This window comes from Fukomys damarensis, unplaced genomic scaffold (assembly GCF_012274545.1).
Source record: "Fukomys damarensis isolate Sample0158 unplaced genomic scaffold, DMR_v1.0_HiC HiC_scaffold_28, whole genome shotgun sequence".
Classification (NCBI taxonomy): domain Eukaryota; kingdom Metazoa; phylum Chordata; class Mammalia; order Rodentia; family Bathyergidae; genus Fukomys; species Fukomys damarensis.
In genome coordinates, this window is record NW_022900940.1 from 21,605,720 (window position 1) to 21,616,427 (window position 10,708).

General features: G+C 44.4%; 1 protein-coding gene and 1 long non-coding RNA gene across 2 annotated transcripts in view; one reads left to right on the plus strand and one right to left on the minus strand.

Annotated features, from left to right (window-relative positions):
* Window positions 1-10,708, minus strand: part of Trim71 (tripartite motif containing 71) — a 66,524-nt gene that overhangs the window by 22,480 nt on the left and 33,336 nt on the right. The window lies entirely within an intron of this gene.
* The window catches only part of LOC104865889, a 12,683-nt gene continuing 7,457 nt past the window's right edge, over window positions 5,483-10,708 (plus strand). The window contains exons 1-2 of the long non-coding RNA XR_781294.3: window positions 5,483-5,654; window positions 8,345-8,514. This is a non-coding gene — a long non-coding RNA (uncharacterized LOC104865889). The remainder of the gene's footprint in view (window positions 5,655-8,344; window positions 8,515-10,708) is intronic.

Here is a 10,708-nt window from a genome sequence, read left to right on the forward strand (position 1 = left end):
AATTTTAAAAAATCAGTGTTCATTTGAGTGCCCTTGTGTGCATTTTGTACATACACAATATTAACCTTCTTCTTCTTCCTCTTCTTTTTTTTGGCAGGGGGCACCGGGATCGAACTTGGGACCTTGCCTCTGCAAGGCAGGCAAGGCAGTGCATCCACTGAACTAAATATCCCTGGCCCCTTGCAATATTAACTTTCTATATATAATAGGTGCTGAGGAACATCTGACCCCATAGGTTAGAGTAAAAGCCAAAGACAAGCAACAGCAAGACCAGAAGGGGAGAAACAGTGCAAAGTGCATTCACAGTCACCTAAGTCAACTCTAGACCAAATTTTTGGCTCAATAAGAAGGCAATTTTGAGATAAAAAGGTTGAAACCAAAGAGATGCTCCTATACTAACTCTGATTCCAGATTCCATACAATGGAGAAGCACGCTTTGCTGGCCATGAAATATTTGTTATGTTTGTTCACTTGAGAGTTCTTGTGCCACCTAAAAGGTCACAGCAGAACCCTTTCTTGGTTTATTTTTCAGAAGAAAATCTTCACAGGCCCTGTGAACATTAGGCCCCTAAGAGCTGCTGTCAGAGCTTCCCCAGCACCAGCGAAGTACCCCGGGGAAGGTCCTGCTCCAACTCCGCTGCTCCTTCCTCCTCTAATGCACCTTGCTGTGGTGGTGGTAGTCCATGGGGTTCCCCCCCGCCATGTCCACATGCCCCTGCACCGGAGTCCCAGTGTACACTGTTCCTTCTCCCCTCCAAACACCAGGTTCTTCTCCGGAGCAGAGTTTCTAATACTGAGTTACCAAAAAAATAAGAGGCAATACATACATCGGAAAGCTAAAATCGTTCAGCGGCAAATCGCAAGCGGGGTGGTAGGGGTGTCAAAACCCAAACTAGCTGTAAAGTACCTACAGTGATGGCTATGTCAGCTCAAGAGTAGAAATTTCATAATGTATACATTTCAAACTATGATACTGTATATACCTTAAAATGTATGACTGTTAATTACACTCAATAAAAATGTAAGTAAAATCTCAAATGGGGGTGAAGGGTGGTTTACCAACAACCTAAGTGTTGATAGGGTGAGGCTAGGAGCCTGGCCTCAGCTGTGGCACTATTCCTAGCTAAAGACCTAATAAATACTCACTGAGCCCATAAATGAGTTAACGCCAATGGCCTGACATAATTTGCTTCTAATAGGTTGCTACTATTCTTTCGGTAATGTTCCTATTAGGCATTATTTTCTTTTGCTCCCCCATTATAAATATTATCTTAAGTTCTATCTCACAAGTGTCAAGCATGGCCTAACTCCCTGGAGGTTTTTTTAAAAAAAATTAGAGCACCGAGTCCGATTTACAGCACCACAGGAGGCCAGTGGTCACACAAAGCCCTACAAAATCTTTAGTGTCCCAGCTGCCACGCGGCATGCATCTGACCTCTGGTGTACTAATGAGTGGCCCATGCAGCTCCCAGCTGCAAATAAAAGAGATTTGCCCCACCCAACACGGAGATCACTGCCCATGTATATTACAGGTTTTTAAATGGCACATTAAAAAAAAAAAAAAAGATTCTGATGAAGACAAGAGTTTTCCTCTCACTGCAAAAGCAGGACTGTTGTGTTCTGAACAGGAATCGGTAGTTCTGGGGCTAGCTGAGGAAAAAGGCCACTCTGTAAGTGGCCATGGAACTCAGTCCGAGCCTCTTGAAAGGGGGGGGCACAACACTGTACATCTGAAGCCCTTTCCCTTCCTAAAGTAGCAGAGTAGGTTTCAAATGCCTGTGCAGTAGGGATCATGTAGATAGGTGGATTTTGTTAAAGCATGAGAAGGGAGGTGAAACCACTGGTCAAGAGGAGAAATACTCAGATAAAAATGAACTAGTCCTCCCAAGCTCAAGGTCCGGAGTTCGATCCCCGGTAACCCACCCCCCAAAATGAACTAGTAACAAGTTTTTTTTTTTGGGGGGGTTGTTTTTGTGAGACAGGGTCACACTATGTAGTTGAGACTGACCTGGAACTCACTATGTAGTCCAGGCTGGTCTTGAACTCACAGTGATCCTCCTGCCTCAGCCTCCTGAGTGCTGGGATTACAGGCGTGAGCCACCACGCCTGGCTTACCTAGTAACAAAAAGTTTTTAAAAATATTTAGAGCTAGGCATAGTCATACATACACACTTGTAATCCCAGCACTCCCACAGGCTGAGGCAGGAGAATCACTGGAGTTTGAGGCCAGCACCTATGCTACAAAATGAAACTCTAGCATCTCAAAAAAAAAAAATTTTTTTTTTAAAGCCATGGTTTCTACTTTTAATAATAAAAATCTTGGGCCAGGGATTTAGCCCAGTGGTTCCACCACCTATCTCACAAGCACAAGGTACCAAGTTCAATCCCCGGTACCCCCCGCCCACAAAAAATAATAATCTTCCAACTGGGAGTGGTGGCACTCACTGTGTAGCACTCTGGGCAGGATAACAGAAGGTTTAAGTCCAGCCCTAGGGAAATGAGATTTGCTGACACCCTATATCAAAGTAAAAAGAGGCTGAGAATCCAGCTCAGTGCAACAGAGCTGGGTTCAATCCCCAGTATGGGTTAAACAGAGAACAAGAATCCTTTCTGTCACCTAGCTACAAAGGTCTGTATCTTGGGCAGCTGGACTCTGCATTACTCAGTTGTCCTCTGTCCTGGTTGAAGATACTGAATCCAGGTTAGGGAATGAGAAGATCCATCCCTGCCTTCCTGGTGGCTCATGTCAGACCAGTTCACAATGCTGAGAGCTGGTTACTTTCCAAGTACTCCCTCCAAACCAAGAGGCTAACCAACTATTTACTGCTGTAGAAATACTGTTCTAACTAATTCAGAGCTGTTCACAGGCAGGAATTATTTAAATCGAGGACACCAGTCCCTGGAAGCAGATGACTCACAAGACCTCTCAATTCTCTTAATGCAGGGAAGCAGCCCTTGGCAGGGAGTGAGGCTCTGGTAAGAGGACTGGAGTATGTCTGTGAAGCAAAGGGATTTGTCACCACACCCTAAACCTAAATCCAGGTGACTACAGCATTTTCCAAAACTGCCCTACCATGGGCATTAAAGACAGAAGCCAGCTGGGCACAGTGACACATGCCCATAATCCCAGTGCTTAAGAGGCTGATGCAGGAGGATGGTAAATTCAAGACCAGCCTGGGCTACACAGTGAGTTCAAAGAGGGCCTGGACTACATAGTGAGATCCTGTCTCAAAAGACACACATTCGCAGGAAGCCAGACATAACTTCTGCAGCACCTTCCTTGCCCCCACATCCTAGGAATCACCCGCTTTCTCAACAGTTTCCTCTAAGCAAAAGGCAAAATGAGAAAGAGCAAAGGGGGCTTGAGCCAAATCTCTAGTGAAAAAGTAGGGACCCAAGTCCAAAGGCCTTGGTCTTAAGAAATTTAATTTGGCATCACAAGCACAAGGACCCGAGTTCAATCCCCAGTATCCACCCTCCAAAAAAAATTATTTTGTGGGCCAGGATTTAGCTCAGTGGTTCTGCTGCCTGCCTCAAAAGTGAAAGGTCCCAAGTTCGATCCCCAGTACCATTAAAAAAAAAAGAAAAAATTAAAAATTTTATTTTGTAAAGACCATTTTAAAATAGCAGTTTGTTAGGCACTAAGTTTAAACCACCTCACTCTAATGGAAAATCCAATCTAGGGATACTACCACAAAGGGGGTGTGGGACAGCCACAGAGCCCAACCACCTGCCTCTAAAGCACTATCCCCGGGGTCCATGTCTGCCCCATGCTGAGACTAACCCTAGGATGTGGCCCCAGGGTTGATTTTAGTGGTTACCAGGCAGGCACCCGTCACCCGCACACCGCCCTCAGGAGAAAAGAACACACCATCTGTAGAGGGCAACAGCGACTTCCTGGTAGCCATCAAGAACCTAGAGGGCCCTGGGTAGGGCTGTGGGGAGACAAGATGGGTGAAATTAGACATAAAAAAGCAAGATACCTCAAGCTTAATTAATTACGCAAGCCTGAAATCTCAGCACTAAGGCAGGTGAGCCTGGACTCTGTGTCTCCACTACAAAGAGAGGTGAAGGACCGAAAAAGAATTAAGGTGTATTACATAACTCCCGAAACCAACTCCCCTTGATGGATGTAATCATTATGTTCTGCATACATGTACTAATAAAAATTTGTTTAAATAAGCAAGATGGATTAAGAACCACTAACACAATAAGACCTAAAGGCCTTTTTTTGGTACCAGGGATTGAACTCAGGACCCTGCACTTGCGAGGCAGGTGAGCTGCCACTGAGCTTTTTCCCAACCCCTAGGCCTTTTCAAAAGAGCATGGACAAAGAAAAGTGGGAGACAAGAAACCCAGACAAGCTAGTAGAAAGTGGCCCAACAGAGAAAAGAACTGGATTTCAGTTGCTAAGCAGTATGTGATTTGAGAAAGAAGGGCCCAGTGCTGCTATAACATAGGTTAACCCCACTAACTGCAAAGGAATTTTCAGCTGCCAAACCAGGAATGGCTGCTGGGTCCTGCCACTACCAGAAAAGAAGCAAAGACCTGGTCATGTGCAGTTGGTGCATCTTTCTTCCCAACAGTATGTATGTTTCTTCAACAGATGCACTTTGTTGTTTGTTTGTTTGTTTTGAGACAGGGTCTTGCCATGTAGTTCAGTTCAGGCTCTCCTTGAACCTGCTATAACCCAGGCTGGCCTCAAACTCAGAGCGATCCTCCAGCCTCAGCCTCCCAGCTGAGATTACCAACAAGTGCCACCACACCCAGCAACAGATGCACTCTGAACAAGCTGTCATCACAGCAGGATTTACCAATGAAATCCTGGAAAAAAATCAGGGGGCCCCACTCACACCAGCAGGATTCCAAGAAAGGAAATGCTAACTGTGTTAATCAGATAGATTGGGGGTACAAAATCATGTATTGTTTTCCATTTTTATTAAGAAAAACAAAGGTAATGAGGAATAATTTTATGTCTCAAATATCGACCTTTCTCAGACTTCAACAAATTAGTTTGTGCAGTAGTAAGTGAGGCAGCTCTTTCAACTACTCGTGTGTGGTCAACTGAGGGAAATTCACAGCCCTGGCTCCTCAGGTAATGGAATCAGACCAGGTTTCCATCCTGTGAAGATGGTAAGGGGACATAACTCTTCCTCTCCAAGTCCCATGCAGATACCCCCAGGGACAAACTTCAAAAAGATGGAGACCTGCTAGAATGTGGGGGGGGGGCTTGCCACAAACTCTGAGTTAGCGATAAGAACCAACCAGGTGGTATCAGTTATATAATCTAAGGTTTCAAGAAAATAAGCATAATAGCCCTTAAACTGGTCTCTAGGTATGTCCCAAAAATCCTGTCTGGTTGCATCTGGCCCTATGTTTTAAAAGTTGCCCTTATTTTGGCTAGCACCTCAAAGCAGGTAAAGGGAAATATAATCCAGGAAGGGGGGCATATTCATCTCTCCTAGACCCTCAAAACTGGTGTCCCAAGCTTCTGGCTCCTGCAGCTCATTCTTAGTCGTTCTCACTGTATTAAATAAAGTCCTTTCCTTCCCCAGGGCAGGCTGGCTAAGATGGTGGACAGATGTGCAGAGCCTTTTGCGTCTCCCACCTGCTCCCTGCTCCCTTCTGAACCTAGACCTTCACCTGTTTCAAAGGTACCTCTAACACTTAAGTTGTAAAATCTGACACCTCAATATCCTTAGGAAATGTTTACTGTTGATCTATTTACATGGAAAGACTGGGAGATTTTTTTTTAAAAAACCTGAATGGGTGGGAGTTTTATTTTGGTGGTAGAGTGCTTGCCTAAGTACTATCTATGGGAGGGAGGGAATAAAACAGTCTAGGGAGGTCCTCTGTGCTCATGTCATCTAGGCAGAATTATTAATGGTCCGGTCTGAAAATACACTGATTGTCACACAGAGAGAACTGACTAAATTTTACACAGGGCAAAGTAAGCAAGTTTGCCCCAAAATCACCAGCGAAGTTGTACAGAGTGACTCCCTTCAACCACTGCCTAGGAGACTTTATGATTGTGGGCTCCTGCGGTGCAGAGAATGGGACAAATGGACAACTCCAACTAAAACAGTTTAAACAAAAGCAGGGACTGACCAAAGTGTAGGAAAGACTTGGAGTAAAATAGAGAGAATGTGGAATCCACAGAAGGTTCTGGGCAGGGTGTTCGTGGTGGCTGGGCAATCTTGAGGGGTCAGAGGTTACAGAGACAGCTCCAGTCATCTGGACCCAAGAGGGTCAAGGGATGCTTTGGGTTATCTTATGTGGAGTCAGAAAAGCTGGGCTCAAGTATCAATATGAACCTTCTCCAAATTCTGTTTTGGTTCATGAGCACTGCTCAACACAGAGAGCGGGAATCACACACTTACTCTCACAGCAAGGAAGTGCTAAGGAAGAACGCATCCTAAGAGAATGCATTCCAAGCACATGCTGATGGCAGTTCTAAAAGGAAGGAGTATGGGCATCAGCTTGGTTAAGTGACAAGTAAACTGTAAGGCAGGGTTGATAATCCATAAGGCACTCTGAAGGCCTTGCCAAGTGTTCTCCAGGACGGTTATTTTGCTTGCCCACATGGGGCGTGGGAGGGATGTTGAGAGATTCTATAAGTAGGACTGGGGGGAAAGTATACTGAATGAGGACCTCTGACCCATACATGGCCAACTTCCTCTGTGGGCCAGAGAGCTGCCATGAGGCCAGTGACTCCTCCCATTCTCGCCCCCACCAACACATGCCATTGTGTTTTAAACATGAATTCCAAGGCATGCACATTTCCTTTTTGTGCCATTCTGGGTATTACTATGCCTGTACCCTCACAGAGGTCACAGCCCAGTAGGAGGAATGACTGAGCCAGGCCAGCAATTAATAGGTGGGGTGCAATTTCAGCAGACTTCCTGGAAGGGGGGGATCTGACTCTAGCCTAAAAGTGCAAATGGGAATGGGTGTGGTGGCTCCACACAAAACTATAAGGCTTTTTGGGGGAAGCAAGTTACTGTCTTCCTCTGCCTGTCCAAAAGTGAGCACCAAAGTTGACCTTGCCTATTCAGGGTGGTGCTTGTCACAGGAGGGGCCAGCTGCCTTGCTTTTGGGCTCTCTCTGTTATTATACTGTGTGCCACCCCTTTGGACTGTGGGTTGTTTTAGAAACCTTTCAGAGGCAACTAGTTATCACTGTGCTGTAAATGGGGTGTCCCTCCTTCCACCCCACCCTCCACATCACACCTGAGCTCTGAAGTCATCCCTCCTCTCTCCTAGTCAGTTGGGGTTCCCGACTACGTCCCAAAACGATCTCTGGAACTCTGAGACAAGCAAGTCTTGTAGGAATTATTCATCCCACAGACATTCCTAAGCACACCACACTTCCTAGATCACCAGAAAGCCTGTGGGACTACTTTCCTGGGGCCTCCCTCATGCCCTACAGTGTCCCCTCATGTAGATTCCTTTTAAAAGGTCATAGACTGGGCCGAGGATTTAGCCCAGTGGCACAGTGCCTGCCTGCTTCTCAAGTGCAAGGTCCTGAGTTCAATTCCTGTTATGGGGGGCGGGGGTTAGGTTATAGACAATGGCACCATTCCTCTCCTTAATGCCCTCCAATGGCTCCTCAAGATCCTATCTCCACAGCAGGGTTCTCATTTCATTCAAGGGAAGTATTGTTTCCTTAGACATTTCTCCCACAACTAAACATGGAACTGTCCCCACCTGACTTCCATCCCTCCCCCTCACCCTAACCCCTAGAAGTATTTTGCAAAAAAGTCTCACTCTAGTCTAGGCTTGCTTTTAACTCAATGTAGCCCAAGTTGGCCTGGAATTTGTCATCATCCTGTCTCAGCCTCATGAGTGCTAGGATTATAGGCACCACACCCAGCTTTCCCTTCTTTTTTTACAGGATTTTTTTTACTGAGACAGGTTCTCAAGGCTGGTCTCAGGCTCACAGGTTTAAGTGATCCTGCCTCAGCACCCTCACAGCAGGGACTATATCTAGTCCCTTATAAACTCAGTGTTAAGTGTATGCCAGCACATCCAGTGCATTTCCTTTTCACAACTTCACTCCAGAAAGTGTGCTTCAGGGATCAAACTCAGGACCTTGCGCTTGTGAGGCAGGCGGTGGAACCACTGAGCTAAAGCCCCAGCCCAATCTGGCGCACTGGTAATCAGTAAATATTTGAACCAGCAAAATAAAGGAAACAATGGTTCACACAATGACTCAGAATAAGTGGATGGTTAGCACTGTATCCCACCTTAGCAGACAAAAGGTAATATTCTACTGCTCTACCCTGCAGCTCTATTCCAAGTCGCCAAACTGATAGTCTGCATTCCTGATTCATCTTGTTTTTTAGCCTCTACCTGCTGATGAAAAACATACCCCTTCTAAACAAAAACAACACCTCAAGAATAAGGAGAGGTAGATTTGACAGAAAACTGAGGACCACAACCTGCAGTACTAAAATTATGAATAAAAATTCAGGCACCGCCTGGGACACATCCAGATTCAATCACAGGAGGTGGGGTATGTATCCAGATAAATGTACAGACTTTTCCTAGGTAACTTCAGAAGCCTGAACTTTTTTTCCTCCCATCAAAACAAAGATTCTAGTTCCCTTCCCCTTGAATCTGGACTGGCCTTGCAACTTGCCTCTCCCATCTGAATGTGGAGGAAGTTGCAGGATAGCTTTCATGTGCTGGGAGAACTCGGAGCCTAGCAGCCCCTTCAGAAGCCACAGCCATGCTGAAGAAAGCCACGAATACTCTGGCTGGGATCAGCTGCTGGATAACCTGCCAGTTGAGTGACAGCTTCCTTCCTGTGTAGTTGACTGTGGTCCAAACTTGTAATAAAATATGTAGGGCAAAAGGGTTGCTCAATAGAGTTCTGGCAGCCTATAAAGTCATAAGAAAACCACTTATTTATTAAAGAACATACAGAGGTTCTGGCAAAACTGGAGCTCAAGGCTAGATTATCTTCAGACAGACAATGCTAATTTATAACCTCCTTGCTGAGGTCCTAAGGAATGATATGCCTTACTTCCTCTCTAGATAAAGGCCTACTTAGGGTACTCAAAGTTCCTTCCTAGCTCTGCCTGCAGCTAATTCCAACAAAAACCTAGATCTATAGATTCTATTCCAAAGCCTTAGGCAGACAACAGAAAAGAGGAAAATTTGAGTTTCCAAAAACCTAAAAATTTGGTCACACCTTCAAGTCTCAAGAGCCCAAGTAACTGGCAGAAACATCTTTCAGCAAAGCTGTTAAAATGAGACTGTAAATACCCAGGCAAGTATCCTAAGAGGCCAACACCAAGAACTCTTCCCATGAGTCTCCCCTAAGCCAAGACTCTTCCACATACTTTGAACAAAACCAAACTCTAGATGTGCCAAGCCAGTTACTTTCCACCCCCACTCCCAGTACTGGAGGTTGAACCCAGAACCTCTCATGCCAGGTAACCATTCTGCTACTGAGCTACATACACCCCCAGCCCCCAAAGGTATGATCTTATTTCTCACCACTGGTTTATTAGCTCAATACAAATTTTTAACTTTTGATCTTCATTTCTTCTCAGGAAAAGAGTGCATATCGCTTACAGAGTAAACAAGAATCCTTACAAACTGCAAGATGTATCCTTGTATGTTCATAGCATCTAGCTAGGAACAAAGGACTTCTTTTAAAATGCAGGTGATTTGCAGCACCATGTTGGAAATCAAAGTAAACTAAATGCCCACCAAAAGAGGACTAGTTAAATAATTTTTAAATTAATTGGCTCCTGGGCAATCTATTTTTAAAAGTTCTAGACCTGACTATTCATGGAATGCTCTCCAAAATATACCACTACGGAAAAACAGAATAATGGAGAAACAGTATGTAAGTGTACTGCTACTTGTGAAAAGAAACAAAAACAAAAGTCCTCCTTGCTAACCACATTACAGTGAGGCATAACTGGTCAGGCACCTGTATGTCACAAAATACAATTTGTTTGTTGATTCAGGATCTATGTAGTACAGGTTGGCCTCAAACTTGCAATCCTCTTGCCTTTGCATTCCAAGCACACCACCATGCCCAGCCAATTCTTTTGTTAGTTTTTGAGACAGGGTCTCACTATGTAATTGAGGCTGACCTGGAACTCACTATGTAGCCCAGGCTGGTCTTGAACTCACATCGATCCTCCCGCCTCAGCCTCCTGAGTACAGGCGTGTGCCACCACACCTGGCCCAGCCAATTATTTTTACCCCACATCGAATGAATAGTTTTTTGTAGTTGCTTAAATTTAGTGTAACTGTAAATACATTCTGCTATTCTCTTCATATTCCTAAAATATTTAACAAGACAACAGTATATATTTAAATTCTAGATATTAACATGATGGTGTGAAGTGAAAAAGAATGAGTTTTCATAGTATTACCTTAACTAGGAAATGGAGGGATTTCTTCTTTAACCATAAAAATTGGATATGTTTCTCTTTTTAAAAAAAAAAATCATTTTGGTTTCCGTCGTACTTAGTAATTTGAAGATTAATGATACACAGTGTAAGAATAACTTACTCTTTTATGAAACTTTTGGTTTTTAAAAAAGAATTTCTTAAAAATTAGACATAAAAAGATGTATTATGGGTCCAGAGATTTAGCTCAGTGGTTCTGCCGCCTGCCTCACAAGTGCAAGGTCCCGAGTTCAATCCCCGGAACCAAAAAAAAAAAAAAAAAAAAAAAAAAAAAAA